Source organism: Citrus clementina, unplaced genomic scaffold (genome assembly GCF_000493195.1).
Source record: "Citrus clementina cultivar Clemenules unplaced genomic scaffold, Citrus_clementina_v1.0 scaffold_1, whole genome shotgun sequence".
Classification (NCBI taxonomy): domain Eukaryota; kingdom Viridiplantae; phylum Streptophyta; class Magnoliopsida; order Sapindales; family Rutaceae; genus Citrus; species Citrus x clementina.
In genome coordinates this window covers 19955112-19974375 of record NW_006263303.1, presented here as the reverse complement: position 1 = coordinate 19974375, position 19264 = coordinate 19955112, and the positions used below count along the sequence as shown (strand labels likewise).

The 19264-nt window shown below is 34.9% G+C and overlaps 1 pseudogene; it reads right to left on the bottom strand.

Moving 5' to 3' along the window:
- Nucleotides 1-15380: 15380 nt before the first annotated feature.
- On the bottom strand, nt 15381-18854 carry LOC18054763 (annotated as a pseudogene).
- Between the last annotated feature and the right edge of the window lie 410 nt (nt 18855-19264).

Below are 19264 nucleotides of genomic sequence, written 5' to 3'. Positions count from 1 at the left end.
TTCTTGGATAGGCAAAATGAGTTTGATCAAAGGCATAAACCGAATTGATTCGAGTTAAGTTGCCAATTCAAGCCAAGTACATTGAAGCCTGAACAGAGCATCTTACCAAGAAAGGATATAGCAACTTCTATAGAAGAGAGAAAATATTAAAATTAAAAAAAGAAATCTAATCAAGGATACTTTAGGAATTACAAGAGGTTTTACTTTTATATGGTAAAATTTATTTTTTCTAATTTTAAGGTCATTTGGGCCCCCATAAAAAAGCACCTTAGACCTATTTTAAATAAAAATTTATATTACAAAAATAATCTTAAATAAAAATTACCAAAATAATAAATAATTTAATTATCTAAATTATTGCACCAACCATAAAACGGTTATTTGTGGGGTATTAAGAGGTTTACAGAGTTAAAATTTAATTTTAAGATTTTGATAGAGGATATATTAAATAAATGGATGTTAAGAGAAATTTAATAAGTTCAAATAATTCCATCCTTTTAATTAATTATGGATGTGTGGGGCAAATGTGTTTATTGAATAATTTGATGGGTTGCCTAATGATGAGCTCATGCTTCACCAACTCAATTTTTCAAAGGGGCTCATTTCTCTTAACCAAATAATTTTTCTTGATATATATTGAAATAAATTTCTGAATTAATACTCGACAAACTTTCTGAAAAGTATGTTATAAGTTGTAAAGAAAATTTTAAAAGAATTTTGTGGATTCAATTCAAATAGTCTCACCATTAAGATATTTGATAAATTTAGATTATGAGACAATCCATTATAAAATCGTTTATCATACATGTTTAGTCAATTAACAGTAAAAGAGTGATGTGCGTGTATAATTACAAAAAAAAAAAATAAATACATGTTCAATATTTTTGGTCATAGATTATTATAATAAGTAGATTACTTAATTTTTGTCATGTTCAAATTTTTGAAAGTACAGTAAATATTGTAACAAAAAGATTTTTGTTGACGGGTGTCCAATTTTCATGCGTTTGGAAATTTTTTTTCATGAGATTGCGATGCTATCGTTACGGGGTCACTCGCATAAAAATAAATAAGAAAATCAGAAACCGCCGGATTCATCAACCAACCGAATTCATCAACCGCCGGATTCAACCAACCAACCGAATTAATGGTTAGTAAATAGGGTTTTGAAAAAGAAGAAAACGGGACACGAGCCCAAAGACTTTAGATATAATTGGGGTCTATTTGTAATGTCGATAATAATAATTATCTCCCTCCCATTAAAGTCTTTCTTGACTTAAGCAACGTAGACTTTGATCATGATAGTTATGGTTGGTTGAATGAAGCTCAAAATTTTGATAACCTAAGTTATATTAAAAGTCACAGTCGTGGTGAAAAAAAAATTGTAGGTAAAAAAAAAATTGGGGTAAATATAATTTTTAAATAATAATTTTGATAAATTAGTAAAAATTTTAAAAGATTTTTATTATGATCATTAGGATAAAAATAAATCATTCCAATTCTTATCGGCAGGAGTGGTGGATTTAGCATGTTAAAGAAAAAAAAATTAAAAGAAAAAATCATTTCGGTTTCTAATTAACCTTCATCAATCTATTAAAATAGCCTCTATACATTCATAAACCTACAAAATTTAAATTTTAACTTGAACTTTTAAATGACATATATACACAAGTGATAGATTGTGAATAGATAAAAATGCTCCAAAAGCACCAAAGATATTCTCATAAATGTATTAGCAAATATTTTATATCAAAACAATTATAATATCTTGCTTTTATTTAATTTAATTCTCGGTTAATCATTTTTTTGGACCCAACACTGCTCACAGTACCTCTAATTTACAATTTCTATATGAACATTAGTTTACATTCTATTTTTTTTTTACCAAAAATAGGCTTAACCAAGTTAAGACACAACCGAACGAGAAATCATTGTCCCATACCTATCATAACAAAGCCAAGGATCATGACCTACATAGAGCCTGCATTTTTAGCCAAGTAGTCAGCTGCAAAATTGGCCTGTCCTCTGAACTTTTAGATCCACAACATGCATTCACTGGATGATCCTCATCATTTTTTATCCAATCATTTATCTTAACTTTCCATTTGGTTGACATATTACTGCTTTTGCACTTGATACTACAAATAGATTCTCTACCGACCCTCCAACTCAGAGATCGTAATTGTATTAGTTGAACATGATTCAGGCGTGCTTGATGAATAATCTTGTCTGGTAGATTTCCTGTCCGCCAAGTAACCGGGTTGCTTTGGCTGAGGCAACACAGTCTCGCTGCCCAACATCAAAATCACTGAGGGCATGCTTGGCCTATCCTTTGGATGTTGTTGCACGCATAACAAACCGATGTGGATGCATCGTATCACTTCAGCAAGATTGGGAAAATATGTTCTTTAAAAGCATATGTGTTTATTTAATTGTAATAAACAGTTTTTCTGATTAATAAAATAAATGAGGTATTTTATTCAAATATCTTAATTGCATTAATATTTGTATTAAAGTCCATTTAATCATATTATATGTATTTATGTGATCACCATGTGGATTCACAGAAGACATAAATACAAGTTATCTTATGATTAAATAAATTTAGTTCGCAGTTGATAAATAAAGTGGGGCACTTTATTTAGGTATAGACTGTAATAAATTCATTGAATGATTTGTCTTAATCATGTATGAATTTATTGATGTAGTGCGACTACATTGAACAGGATCACATATGAGATTTAATTAACTTTGTAATAACTGTCAGACTTATTAAATCTCATAGGCATTGGTTTTACTGTAATCTTAATCTTGAGTTAATTATGATTTCATGATTGTAATTGTTATTCCATTTGAGTTACCAATGGGCACGACACATACTTGTGGTCAAGATTACCCGGTATCTTGGTGGGAGCAATTATGAGTATTGGAGTTATGGATTAACAATATAGAATTTGTACAACACATCTCTTGATGGGTTTTCGGCACTTGATCATAGAATTCTCTGGCCAGAGTGTGTCAACATATTTAGTATGTTGAAAATGATCATTAGAGAAAACCAGTAAGGATCAAGGAATAAGATGTTATTAAATTGATTGGACAGTTGAGATATCAATTTAATTAACGATGTGGTACAAAGGATTGTGCAGTAAAGAAATCAATGTGGCTTGGGACGAATTATTATTCGAGCATACAATTATGGAAGTCAGTTCCAATCTTTTAGTGGAGTAGATTTGGAATTAAATAATTGGGCTAGTTTAATTACAGGCCTAATTATTGTAGCCACTATTGTATGTTCCCAAATGATCCCCGGGTTAGCTCATTTAATTGACTGCACCACTACTGGACTAATAAGGAAGATAACTAGCTATTTGGGTCAAAAGCCTAAATATATCATTTAGTGGGAGGCTCCATTTAATTAGCTTTTGTATAAGGGGCCTTATGTTATTTTACAAGGTGGGTCCCCTATTGAAAAAGAAAATAACGTGAGTTTTATTTAGGGCATTATTTGGAGCCTAGGGTTTTCACTAAAGGGAGATATATAAGGCTTATTTTCTCTAAAGAAAAAAGTGAAGCCACTTTATACAAATCGGAGAATAAGATTTTTCTCTCTATTGTTGAGAGAAAAATTTTCTCATGCTAGTTGCTTTGGTAGTGATAAAGGCGCCCACACGTCAAGTGCAGATCGAACCTGAGTCATAACCTGGAAGATCATTGGTGACAGTTCGTGATCTAACAAGCGTGGTGGTGACGGATCGTGATCTAACAGGAGTGGTGGTGGCGGATCGTGATCTAGGAGCCTAAATCACTTCAGCGGAAAAAGCCAACTCGGATTTTCAAGGTACGATTTCTAGAATACAAATTCTTATATATTATATGAGAGCGATCTTCAAAAGGTTTTATAAAAATTTAAAAAACCGGATTTTTCCCCAACAATTGGTATCAGAGCCATCTCATATTAATATATAAGAATTTCGTATGAAATCATTCTTGAAATTTATGTATTAGAGTGGCACAATTTATTCAGATATATATTAATTGTTTAATATATGAATAAAGCATGTTTTGGTTTGTCTTAATTCATGGTTAGATTTTCCGTTGTATTTTTCGTTTGGATCTGTAACAAGAGGGGTGACTTTTTATCACCATGTTTCCCTCTTTCTTTTATTTTACTGTTATAGAATTTTTGTAAGCCAAAATTGGCATAGGAAATTTGTAATTCATCACTGGAAAATGAGATCAAAGCGACGGAAGCCGGAAATTTTTTTCAGCGGCGGCCACCAACCAGCAACGCAAAAACACTCGCGCAGCAGCAACGCACAGCAGGCAGCGCGCGCGGCCAGCATGGCCAGCAGCGCACGCTGCGCGCACAGCAAGCAGCGAGCGAGCGCTGGCGCACGCAGCATGCGCAGCTGCAGCGCGCGCTGCATGTGCAGCAGAAGCGTGCGCCGGTTTGGTCAGTTTCCGGTGACGTGGTGACGGTCGGCTGCTGTCTGAATAGTGGTGGAGGTTTGTGGAGATGGCGGCGGGGGAAGAAGAAAGAAAGAAAAATATGATTTTAGGGTTTTATGGTTTTTATCATGGAGGGCCCTATGGTTTCATAATTTTTCTTTCGGGCAGAAAATGTTTAAATTTTTGCAGTTAAGTCCAAAAATAGTTTTGGGCTTAATGAATCCTAGTTTTAGGCCCAATTTCAATTGGGTTTAATGGATTATAATGCATAGATAAATTGAACACATTAAATCTATTTTTGGTCCAAAAGTTTTATTTTAATAAAAAAAAAATTTAATTATTTATTTATTTCCTTTCAAAATTAAAATTGGACCAATTATAAATTTAAAAGCCCAATTTCCCCTAGTCCATTAACAAAAACAAGCTTATGAAAGATGGACATTGACAAGAAGCCCAATGAAGATTAGGCTTAGGGTTAATCTATTTTTCATTATTAGGAAAGCCATGAATTAAGATTATTTAATTGTTTTTCTATATGTTATGTTTTGGATGTCAACATGCCATGATAACATGTCATATAGAATAGGTGGTGCCACTCTATGCATAATGATACATGTCATTCATTAATAATGAATTTCATTATATTGTTTGATATTTGCATATGCTTAATAATATTTGATATCATCTAGATAATATTATAGGAAGCATGCAATTAACAATATGTATGTTTTAAAAAAAAAAAAAAACCAATTTTAAAATATTGAGTGGCAGAGGGAAAATTCAAGATAATTTTCCCACGGGCTCCATTGTTAGTTCAATAATAAAATTATATATATACCTCGACTTCATGATACGGTGATGCTCCCTTCGGAGGGTATATATATTAGATATTTTATTTGATGAACTTCTTCAAAGATAAAATTGAAATATTTTTTTAATCGATTGTTCACCCCAACGATGACTATTGATATGAAAAATATCTAGATTGAAACAATGGTTATACACTCAACTAAAATTTGTTATTAACCTTCCCAACGAAGTTCTGTTAACAAATTTAGGCCCAAAAGGATAACGATAATTATTTATCATGTCTCTACATGAAAGTAAATAATCCAATGGGTAATTGGGTCTAGTAAGTATAGACACGACTTCCCCACCGGATAGCTTGTCAAAGCGGAACTAGATTATCGTTACAATAAATTAAAATGCATTTATGGTTTTATGCATTTTTGTCATTTATTGTGAATATTATTTCAAATTATTTATGCATGGATGTTTTATTTTTCAGAATATGTCTTCCCTGAGCCCACTTACTATTATTCTGAGTCAAAACAAACTCACTGGAGAGAACTATATAGATTGGAAAAGAAATCTATTCATTGTCCTGACTGCTGAAAATTATAAATATGTCTTAACCCAACCATGCCCCCCAGTTCTAGCGGATGATGCTCATAGAAATCAGAGGAGGCTTTATGAGAAATGGCAAAAGGCCAATGAAATGGCAAAGTGCTACATTTTAGCCTCGATTTCTAATATTCTGCAGACCAAACATCAGAACTTGGAGACTGCCACTGAAATAATGGATAGTCTCCAACAGATGTTCGGGCAGAGTACTCGCTCTACGAGACAAGCAGCGCTGAAAGGAATTATGAACAGTAAAATGGGGAAGGGCACAAGAGTTCGTGATCATGTCCTCAAAATGATGGACTATTTGAATGAGGCTGAGATTCAGGGAGCACAAATCGATGATAACTCAAAAATTGACATGGTGCTAGAATCTCTGCCAGAAACATTCAAGGAGTTTAAGGTCAATTATAACATGAACAAAAGAAACATGACCTTAACTGAATTGATGAACGAACTCCATTCTGCTGAAGAGATCTATCGTGCTGAGAAATCTCTGGGAAACATAAATATTACTGAAAAAAGTTCATCTTCTGGAACTAAGCCGAAAGGCAAAAGTAAGAAGAAAGCTGGGAAAAAGAGACCGTCTACCAAGCAAGATGGCAAGCCGAAAGGCAAATGCTTCAAGTGTGGACAGAAAGGTCACTGGAAAAAGGATTGCCCTAAGATTGTGAAATCAGGTATGGGAAATCTTTTTGTAATTGAGGCCTGTTTAGTTCAGAATCCTATTGACACTTGGGTGTTGGATTCAGGAGCAACTAATCATATTTGTAATTCACTTTATTGGTTTCAGGAAACCAGGAAAATAAGTGAAGGAAGCGTCAAGCTGCAGTTAGGGACAGGACAGTTCGTGTCATCAATGAAGACTGGATCTGTTTTATTATCTTTTAATAATGAGACTTTAGTTTTGAATAATTGTCTTTATGTTCCAGACATTAAGAGGAATTTAATTTCAGTAGCTTGTTTGTCAAAGCAAGGGTACACTGTAAATTTTGGATCCTCTGTTTCTATTTTTCATAATAAGAGACTTATTTGTTCTGGTACATTGGAAGATAATTTATATCATTTAATTCCAATGATCCATTCTATGCATGACACAGTGATAAATAATGATGAGCATACACATTTATCTAAGAAAAGAAATATTTCTTCCAACCAATGTTACCTCTGGCATTTACGCTTGGGTCATATAAACCAAAATAGGATATAGAGAATGATCAAAGATGGGCTCTTGGGTCCATTAGAAAATGAATCATTGCCACTCTGTGAATCCTGTTTAGAAGGGAAAATGACCAAAAGGCCATTCTCGGCCAAAGGAGTACGTGCAACAGTACCACTTGAATTGGTACATACAGATGTATGTGGACCAATCAATGTACAAGCTCGAGGAGGTTATGAGTATTTCATCACTTTTACTGATGATTACTCAAGATACGGTTATGTTTATCTGATGCGTCATAAGTCTGAAGCTCTTGAGAAATTCAAAGAGTATAGGGCTGAGACAGAAAAGCAATTAGATAAGAACATAAAGAAACTTCGATCTGATCGAGGTGGTGAATTTCTCTCAGGAGATTTCAAAGAGTATCTGGTTGAAAATGGGATTATATCTCAATTGACTGCCCCGGGAACACCACAACAAAATGGGGTAGCTGAAAGAAGAAATAGAACTCTTTTGGATATGGTGAGATCTATGCTTAGTTATTCGTCATTACTAATCTCTTTTTGGGGACTAGCACTGGAAACTGCAGTTTACCTTTTGAACTTAGTTCCATCTAAGTCAGTGCCTAAAACCCCAATAGAATTATGGTCAGGTCGCAAACCAAGTTTACGACATGTCTGTATTTGGGGATCACCAGCACATGTGCTGAAACCAAAGGCAGACAAAATGGATTCACGTTCTGAGGTTTGTATGTTTGTGGGGTATCCCAAAGGAACAAGGGGAGGTTTATTTTATAGTCCTCAAGATAGGAAAGTGATAGTGAGCACACATTTCACTTCCCTCGAGGAAGACTATATGAATAACTTCAAACCTAAGAGTAAGGTAATACTTGAAGAACTGTCAGGTGATCAGGTTGATGCTCAGCTTTCAATGCCTGTTACAGAACAGGAAGAACAACAACAACCAGATGATCAACACAGGATTAACCCTGAACAACCATCACTTTTAGAACCTCGTCGTAGTGGGAGGGTAACTAGGTTACCTGCGAGATACATGCTTTTGGGAGAAACCTATACGGCTATCTCAGATGAACATGTACAAGATCCCACTAGTTACAACGAAGCTCTAATAGATAGAGATGTTGAATTTTGGAAAAAGGCCATGAATCAAGAAATGGAATCTATGTATTCCAATAAAGTCTGGGAACTTGTAGAGGCACCAAATGGGGTAAAACCTATAGGATGCAAGTAGATCTACAAGAGAAAAAGAGGAGTAGACGGAAGGGTGGAAACATTTAAAGCAAGATTAGTAGCCAAAGGGTTTACTCAGAAAGAGGGAATCGATTATGAGGAAACATTTTTCTCCGGTTGCTATGCTTAAATCCATCAGGATTCTGCTCTCCATTGTTGCAGTGCTAGATTATGAAATTTGGCAAATGGATGTCAAGACTGCCTTTCTCAACGGGCATCTTGAAGAAAACATCTACATGCAGCAACCAGATGGATTTATACAAAAAGGCCAAGAACACATGGTATGTAAGTTGCAGAGATCCATTTATGGATTGAAGCAAGCATCCCGGTCATGGAACATCAGATTTGATCAAGCGATAAAATCGTTTGGATTCATTCAGAACATTGATGAACCATGTGTGTACAAGAAAATTCAAGAAAAATTTGTAGGCTTCCTAATTCTTTATGTAGACGATATTCTCCTAATTGGTAACAATATAGGAGTATTGACTACAATAAAGAGTTGGTTAGCAAAACAATTTGATATGAAAGACCTGGGAGAGGCAAGTTATATTCTTGGTATCAAGTTACTTCGAGACCGGAAGAATAAAACTTTAGTCTTGTCTCAAGCGGTCTATATCGATAAGATATTGGCTAGATTTAGCATGGAAAATTCCAAGACTGGTTTATTACCATTCAGACATGGAATTACATTCTCTAAGGATCAATCACCTAAAACATCTGAAGAGATAGAGAAAATGAGACGAGTTCCCTATGCAGAAGCTGTGGGAAGTCTCATGTATGCCATGCTTTGCACTAGGCCAGACATCTGTTTTGCGGTAGGGATGGTTAGTAGATATCAATCTAATCCTGGACCTGAACACTGGATTGCGGTCAAGCATATAATGAAGTATCTGAAAAGAACTAAAAATTATATGCTTGTGTATTCTGGTGATGAACTCATTCCAGTGGGTTATACTGATTCTGACTTTATGTCAGATAAGGATTCCAGAAAATCAACTTCCGGCTATGTGTTTACATTGGGAAGTGGAGCTATTAGTTGGAGGAGTGTGAAACAATCTTGTATCGCAGACTCCACAACTGAAGCTGAATATGTGGCTGCATCCGAAGCTGCACAAGAAGCTGTATGGCTCCGCAAGTTCCTACAAGATCTTGAGGTGGTACCTGCTGTAACTGCACCCCTTAAACTATTTTGCGATAATAGTGGTGCGGTAGCTCAATCTAAGGAACCAAGGAAACAAGGAACCACAAGAAACAAAAACATATTGAGAGGAAGTATCATCTTATAAGGGATATAGTGCAGAGAGGTGATGTGGAGGTTACTCAGATTGCGTCACAGCAAAACTTGGCAGATCCTTTTACTAAGGCCATACCTAGGAAATCTTTTAACTTGCACTTAGAATCCATGGGCATGCGTGAGATGCCAAATATGCTTTGAGAGCTAGTGGGAGATTGTTGGGAAAATATGCTCTTTAAAAGCATATGTGTTTATTTAATTGTAATAAACAGTTTTTCTGATTAATAAAATAAATGAGGTATTTTATTCAAATATCTTAATTGCATTAATATTTGTATTAAAGTCCATTTAATCATATTATATGTATTTATGTGATCACCATGTGGATTCACAGAAGACATAAATACAAGTTATCTTATGATTAAATAAATTTAGTTCGCAGTTGATAAATAAAGTGGGGCACTTTATTTAGGTATAGACTGTAATAAATTCATTGAATGATTTGTCTTAATCATGTATGAATTTTTTGATGTAGTGCGACTACATTGAACATGATCACATATGAGATTTAATTAACTTTGTAATAACTGTCAGACTTATTAAATCTCATAGGCATTGGTTTTACTGTAATCTGAATCTTGAGTTAATTATGATTTCATGATTGTAATTGTTATTCCATTTGAGTTACCAATGGGCACGACACATACTTGTGGTCAAGATTACCCGGTATCTTGGTGGGAGCAATTATGAGTATTGGAGTTATGGATTAACAATATAGAATTTGTACAACACATCTCTTGATGGGTTTTCGGCACTTGATCATAGAATTCTCTGGCCAGAGTGTGTCAACATATTTAGTATGTTGAAAATGATCATTAGAGAAAACCAGTAAGGATCAAGGAATAAGATGTTATTAAATTGATTGGACAGTTGAGATATCAATTTAATTAACGATGTGGTACAAAAGATTGTGCAGTAAAGAAATCAATGTGGCTTGGGACGAATTATTATTCGAGCATACAATTATGGAAGTCAGTTCCAATCTTTTAGTGGAGTAGATTTGGAATTAAATAATTGGGCTAGTTTAATTACAGGCCTAATTATTGTAGCCACTATTGTATGTTCTCAAATGATCCCCGGGTTAGCTCATTTAATTGACTGCACCACTACTGGACTAATAAGTAAGATAACTAGCTATTTGGGTCAAAAGCCTAAATATATCATTTAGTGGGAGGCTCCATTTAATTAGCTTTTGTATAAGGGGCCTTATGTTATTTTACAAGGTGGGTCCCCTATTGAAAAAGAAAATAACGTGAGTTTTATTTAGGGCATTATTTGGAGCCTAGGGTTTTCACTAAAGGGAGATATATAAGGCTTATTTTCTCTAAAGAAAAAAGTGAAGCCACTTTATACAAATCGGAGAATAAGATTTTTCTCTCTATTGTTGAGAGAAAAATTTTCTCGTGCTAGTTGCTTTGGTAGTGATAAAGGCGCCCACACGTCAAGTGCAGATCGAACCTGAGTCATAACCTGGAAGATCATTGGTGACAGTTCGTGATCTAACAAGCGTGGTGGTGACGGATCGTGATCTAACATGAGTGGTGGTGGTGGATCGTGATCTAGGAGCCTAAATCACTTCAGCGGAAAAAGCCAACTCGGATTTTTAAGGTACGATTTCTAGAATACAAATTCTTATATATTATATGAGAGCGATCTTCAAAAGGTTTTATAAAAATTTAAAAAACTGGATTTTTCCCCAACAGACGGGTCGTCTGAGCTCTTCCATGATGTTATACGCCGCTCAAGACCAGTCTTCAAATCCCATCCGAGCTTCATTCCCGGTAGCAATGTATCAGAAGGATAATCAAAGCTTTGCCATAAATAAGTTTCAGAACCGCCATCTCGTTCCCCTCTGAGGACAAGATTTCCTGAATCTAGTAGCTGGAATATAACTGGAGTCCGGACTTCTTTGCTCAAGTTTGCTGACCAAACTACACTCTTGTTCTGGCTTGTTAAAACAAGATTGCCCGTCTCGTTTACAACTAACAACCCAGAAGAGTCATTAATGGGGTTGATTCGGTTTGCAACCCAAACAACAGTTTTAACTGGCATATTTTTGTACCAAATTCCCACGTAACGATTCTTGGAACTGCCAGGACTGAAGAAACCAAGCTCAAAGCTTCGATCTTTTGAAACTAAGGTCATGCCATCGCTGAGGGAGTGAGACGAAGTAATGGTCGGAAGCAAAAGAGGATTCAGACAAGAAAAACAGTAGCTTACAACAGATGAACGAAAACGAAAGTACATCCATTTGTTATACTCTATAGGCGTAGAGCTCTCTCTAACAAATTAAATAAATATAATTAAACACCATGACTGATAATCCATCTTGGAGGGCACTGACCTGAAAGCGATTGCTTCTGGACTCAAAATTCTCTATTTAATATTGTAAAATTCTCTATGAATAGGTGAAGGGTGGGCCGTTTGCACTCCAAAAAAAAATCGTCACACCCATAGAAAATTTGCAAGAAATTTGACTTATACTCACAACAATGGAAAAAAGGCATTTGATGCTAAAATTTTCTAGAAATTTGACATATTGAGTCAATATTGGTACCTTTTCCACCGCAAATTATTTACCATGTTCGTTGCCCCAATAATTGAAAATTTTAAAAAGACATATATATCACTTGCCATCTCACAAACAATAAAAAAAAATAAGAACACAAAACTATGTTGCCCAGGTGTAAGCAACTGGTTTAACTACACTGCAGTCCTATTGTTTGATATAATAAAAATTAATTAAAGAACAAAATATTTGTAAATTTCGACAAACAAGTCCTGATTTTTTTTTAAGTGTTTTTAAGTGTCACTAAAATGAATCAGCAAGCCCAACTCTACTCAAGCAATGCCTGAATTCAGAGCAATGCGGGCACTACTAATTATAAGCAGCACCGACATGATAATACCAATTAATTTTGTAGATTCTTGGAGAGGCGAAATGAGTTTGGTCAGAGGCATAAACCTACCAATTATAAGTTGAGCAAATTCCCCAACCCATGCATGAGAATTGATTCAAAGTTCAATTGCCAATTCAAGCTAACAACATTGAAGCCTGAACAGAGCATCTTACCAAGAAAGGACATAGCAACTTCTATGGCAGAGAGAAAATATTAAAATTAAAAAGAAATCTAATCAAGCATACTTTAGGAATTACAAGAGGTTTTACTTTTATATGGTAAAATTTAATTCTTCTAATTTTAAGGTCATTTGGGCCCCATAAAAATGCACCTTAGACTTATTTTTAAATAAAAATTTATATTACAAAAATAATCTTAAATAAAAATTACCAAAAACAATAAATAATTTAATTATCTAAATTATTGCACCCACCATAGATCGGTTATTTGTGGGGTATTAAGCGGTTTATAGAGTTAAAATTTAATTTTAAGATCTTGATAGGGGATATATTAAATAAATGGATGTTATGAGAAATTTCATAAGTTCAAATAATTCCATCCTTTTAATTAATTATGGATGTGTGGGACAAATGTGTTTATTGAATAATTTGATGGCTTGCCTAATGATAAGCTCAGGCTTCACCAACTCAAAAGGGGCTCATTTCTCTTAACCAAATAAATTTTCTTAATATATATTGAAACAAATTTCTGAATTAGTACTCGACAGACTTTCTGAAAAGTATGTTATAAGCTTTAAAGAAAATTTTAAAAGAATTTTATGGATTCAATTCGAATATTCTCACAATTAATTAGTATTCAAACTTGACTTTTGAAGTAATCAACTTCACAAATAATTTCTGAAGATATTTGGTAAATTTAGATTGTGAGACAATCTATTATATAATCGTTTATCATACATGTTTAGTCAATTAATCGTAAAAGTGTGATGTGAGTGTATAATTACTAAAAAAAAGAAGACATGCATGTCCAATATTTTTGGTCATGGGTTATTATAATCAGTAGATCACTTAACAAAAAGATTTTTGCTGACGGGTGTCCATTTTTCATGAGATTGCAATGCTATCGTTACGGGGTCACTGGCATAAAAATAAATAAGAAAATCAGAAACCGCCGGATTCATGAACCAACCAAATTAATGGTTAGTAAATAGGGTTTTGAAAAAGGGACTCGACTAGCTTACAGAATCTGTAAGCTACAGACTGCAGCAAGCTACAGACTGCAGCATCAGCCGTTGGATGAGGTTGGATGTGGAGTGAGAAATTAAACCATAGAAAATGGGACGGTGGGATGACGGGAGATGTTAGGTACAGAATCTGTACCATAGACAGGTCCTTGAAAAAGAAGAAGAAAACGAGACAGGAGCCCAAAGACTTTAGATATAATTGGGGTCCATTTGTAATGTCGATAATAATAATTATCTCCCTCCCATTAAAGTCTTTCTTCACTTGAGCAACGTTGACTTTGATCATCATAGTTATGGTTGGTTGAATGAAGCTCAAAATTTTGATAACCCAAGTTATATTAAAAGTTACAGTAATGGTGAAAAAAAATTATAGTTAAAAAAAAAGTTGGGGTAAATATAATTTTAAAATAATAATTTTGATAAAATAGTAAAAATTTTAAAAGATTTTTATTATGATCATTAGGATAAAAATAAATCATTCCAATTCTTATCAGTAGGAGTGGAGGATTTAGCATGTGAAAGACAAAAACAACAAAAGAAAAAATCATTTGGGTTTCTAATTAACCTTCATCAATCTATTAAAATAGCCTCTATACATTCATAAACCTACAAAATTTAAATTTTAACTTGAACTATTAAACTCACGCTTTATTTAAAAATAATAATAACCCACAACCCAAAACATTTTTTGATTTCAAAAAATAGATTCAAATTTACTAAAAATAATAATTAGCCACACCTCCAATCACAAATTTTATCTTTCTTGTTCTCAAAAGAAAATAAGGGCTTGGGTTAAATTAGGAAATAACAATTAGGCGGGTTTACAGGAGTGAAGGGAATCAATACGTTGCTAAAAGAATAGTTTGAGACTAAAAAAGATAAAGAGTATCCATTACAGTATTAATATATTTGTTGGTGACACTTAGCTATAATTCTTCCGATTCCCACAACCATCGTAGATAGAATGTTTTCAGCAATTAAGTTCATGAAGAATTAACGCTGAAATTGAATGAGAGATGAATGGATCAATATTAATTTTGTTGTTTATGTAGAAAAGGACGTACTTAATAGTATTGATAATGAGAATATTGCACATGATTTTTAAAATGTAGGAAAAATCTTGGGTACTCTTGGAGAGCTTCTCCTTTTTCATTTACTCTTTGTCATGTGTATGCTTCTACTAATCATGATGACATATATACACAAGTGATAAATTATGAATAGTTAAAAATACTCCAAAAGCACCAAAGATATTCTCATAAATGTATTAGTAAATATTTTATATCAAAAAAATTATAACGTCTTTCTTTTATTTAATTTAATTCTCGGTTAATCATTTTTTGAACCCAACACTGCTCACAATACCTCTAATTTACAATTTCTATATGAACATCAGTCTACATTCTATTTTTTTTTTAACCAAAAAAAGGCTTAGCCAAGCTAAGACACAACCGAGCGGGGAATCATTGTCCCATTTCATAACAAAGCCAAGGATCATGACCTACAGGAGGTTCTTGATAAACATGAAATCCGAGAGGCACGGAGCCTGCATTTTTAGCCAAGTAGTCAGCTGCAAAATTGGCCTGTCCTCTGAACTTTTAGATCCACAACATGCATTCACTGGATGATCCTCATCATTTTTTATCCAATCATTTATCTTAACTTTCCATTTGGTTGACATATTACCGCTTTTGCACTTGACATTGTAGAATAAGGCATGATACCACAAATAGATTCTCTACCGACCCTCCAACTCAGAGATCGTAATTGTATTAGTTGAACATGATTCAGGCGTGCTTGATGAATAATCTTTTCTGGTAGATTTCCTGTCCGCCAAGTAACCGGGTTGCTTTGGCTGAGGCAACACAGTCTCGCTGCCCAACATCAAAATCACTGAGGGCATGCTTGGCATGTCCTTTGGATGCTGTTGCACGCATAACAAACCGATGTGGATGCATCGTATCACTTCAGCAAGATTGAATGAGCCTTGAATACACGGATCGATTAATTGTGAAGGCATGCCTTCGTTCCACAACTTCCATGCCTACAACATATTAAAACTCTTTTATCATCTATATTTTCTTAGTTCAAACTATGTTAGAAAATGTCGTATGCATTTTACTTACATGTCCTATAAGGTTAAGCTTGTTGTCGGAATGATAAAATCCTCTATTTTTCTTTCCACTTATTATCTCCAGCAATAAAATTCCAAAGCTGAAGACATCGGATTTTACTGAGAATTGCCCACCACTAGCGTATTCCGGTGCCATATAACCACTTCAAAAGAGTGAAATATATAAGTTAATTTTCATTAATCAGTGCAAGTGAATCGTAAAGATCACATGACAAAAAGTACTTACTATGTTCCAACTACTCTGTTTGTGTTTCCTTCTGTCTCGTCTCCACCAAAAGCTCTTGCCAAACCAAAATCTGAAATTTTTGGGTTCATATCTTGATCGAGTAGCACATTACTTGCTTTGAGATCTCGATGTACAATCCTCAATCTAGAATCTTGATGAAGGTACATAACACCCCTAGCAGTCCCACAAATAATGTGGAAACGCTTGGACCAATCCAATATCTTACATCTTTCTTGAGCTACAAATTACGACATTAAGGTTAGTACAAAATTTTCTGAAAATACATAAGAAACGTCTATAATCAAGGCACAAGCTAGCCGAATATTTTAAGGTTATAGGGACCCAGACCAAAAATGAAAGAGTCCAGGCTTTTGTTGGGCATGAATTCATAAATCAACAATTTCTCCTCTCCCTGAATGCAGCAGCCAAGAAGCTTTACAAGATTTCTGTGCTGTAATTTGGAAAATAGTATAACTTCATTCTTTAACTCCTTCAATCCTTGCTCAGAAATCTTCGAAAGCCTCTTCACAGCTATTTCCTGTCCATCCACTAGCGTGCCCTGCCAAGCCATATATGTGAATTTAGTTACCAAGTAAAATAAGTATTTTTGACTAGCAAGTTTCAAGTTTACCTTGTAAACGGGTCCAAAGCCACCTTGTCCAAGCTTCATGTTGATTGAAAAGTTATTGGTGGAACTAACAATTGTAGCTAACTCAAACAATGGTAGCTCCAGGTCTATGTTTTGAATCTGATCGTTTTCTGTTTTCTCTGAAATATTGGACAATATTAGTTGAAAGCGCATATGCAGTACGTATACTGGACAAATTACTAACTAGGAACTTCAATTTTGATCTTCTTGATGAGAAGGTTCTTTATCTGTAAATTTGTATTAAAGCTATTTTCCAGTCAATATGAAAGTGCAAGTAAATAGAGAACCATAGGTGAAAAAGAAGCGTGTATTAATATAACACTAAATGCAAGTAAGTAAACCTGCTATTCCAACCAAAAATTTACAAGTTTAATTACCTTGCCCCTGATCTAAATGATATGCACTGTTAACTCTTCATCTTGAAACAAATATACAGTTATTGCCGCATATAAAAACTTATTCTACTTGGTGAAAGATTTTATTGAAGACTTGATACAGAAAAATTGAACTCATATAAATATTGATTGAAAGGAAACGGCTATCATAAAAATGCAAGCAAATGGCTATAAATCTTTGAAGGAAAATGAAGCAATATTATACCTACTATATTTCTCCTTCTTTTGTGAACCAAATAGCTAGCTGCAATCACCACAGCTAACAGGGCAGCAGTAGAAATGACTATCACCACTATCTTTGTCGTAGGCACACCTTTCGCTCCTTGATTAGCGTATTCAGATATTGCAAAGCAAGTCAATAATCATATAGCTAAGAAAAAAGAATTCAAATAGCAGCAAAATTCTATGCATAGAAGCTATACCCAGAAACTGCTTTATGCGAAAGGAGCTTATCAATCAGAATTCAATACTAAATTGCACAATAAAATTGTGGAACTAAATAATTGATAGTTTACGGATACCTAGCTCTGAAGCAGACATTCGAATATACAAGTCCTGTCCACCATCTTGGAAGTATGTGATGTCAATCAGATCACCAAACCACATGGCACAGCCACTGCCTTCTCCTCTGATATCTGAATTTGTGTATGCCATACAAGAAGAGTTGTCTAAGCATTTCTCCCGGCATTCATTGAGATTCATACTTTTGCTAACCCAAGAGGAAGTAGAATCTGGTAATTTCATCGCAGTGAATTTGATGAAGCCATCTTGTCTAGAGTAGTTTAACGACTTATCACGCACACACCCTTGAGACCAGTCCACATATCCCCTTGACTTTGGTTTAAAACCTATTAAACATTGGCAAAATGGCGTATAGCTAATGATGCAAATGCCATAGGCACCACAAAGGGCATAAGTGTCACACTGATCTATTGGCACACTTGTATACAGCTCCCAACTTTGAGTTGCTTTACTCCACACGAATCGTTGACGTAAAGAGAGTGTTTGGTTCACGAGAGTCCTTGAGAAAACAGCTTTATCTACGAGGATGTATGTGTAGTAGAGCTCATCCTCATTAGAGACAAACTTGAGTTAAAGATTGGGTTAGGCTTTATTAATGAACCACTGAATCTAAGGCCATTCCATGGGCCACTCCTAGTTAACTTTCTTGATCCCTTCCAGAAGATTGACTCAGGGTTATCTTGTCGTTCAAGTGCCCAAGTAAAGTTTCCAGGAGACGGGTCGTCTGGGCTCTTCCATGATGTTATACGCCGCTCAAGACCAGTCTTCAAATCCCATCCGAGCTTCATTCCCGGTAGCAATGTATCAGAAGGATAATCAAAGCTTTGCCATAAATAAGTTTCAGAACCGCCATCTCGTTCCCGTCTGAGGACAAGATTTCCTGAATCTAGTAGCTGCAATACAACTGGAGTCCGGACTTCTTTGCTCAAGTTTGCTGACCAAACTACACTCTTGTTCTGGCTTGTTAAAACAAGATTGCCCGTCTCGTTTACAACTAACATTCCAGAAGAATCATTAATGGGGTTGATTCGGTTTGCAACCCAAACAACAGTTTGAACAGGCATATTTTTGTACCAAATTCCCACGTAACGATTCTTGGAACTACCAGGACTGAAGAAACCAAGCTCAAAGCTTCCTTCTTTCGAAACTAAGGTCCTGCCATCGCTGAGGGACTGAGATGAAGTAATGGTGTCGGAAGCAAAAGAGGATTCAGACAAGAAAAACAGTAACTTACAACAGATGAACGGAAACGAAAGTACATCCATTTGTTATACTCTATAGGCGTAGAGCTCTCTCTAACAAATTAAATAAATATAATTAAACACCATGACTGATAATCCATCTTGCAGGGCACTGACCTGAAAGCGATTGCTTCTGGACTCAAAATTCTCTTATTTAATATTGTAAAATGTGGAACACGGGGAACGTAGAGCAACTGTTAATTGCAGCTGAAAATTCGACATCTTTATGAATAGGTGAAGGGTGGGCCGTTTGCACTCCAAGAAATAAAAAAAATCGCCACACCCATAGAAAATTTGCAAGAAATTTGACTTATACTCACAACAATGGAAAAAAGGCATTTGATGTTAAAATTTTCTAGAAATTTGACATATTGAGTCAATATTGGTACCTTTTCCACCACAAATTCCTACACTGCAGTCCTACCGTTTGATAT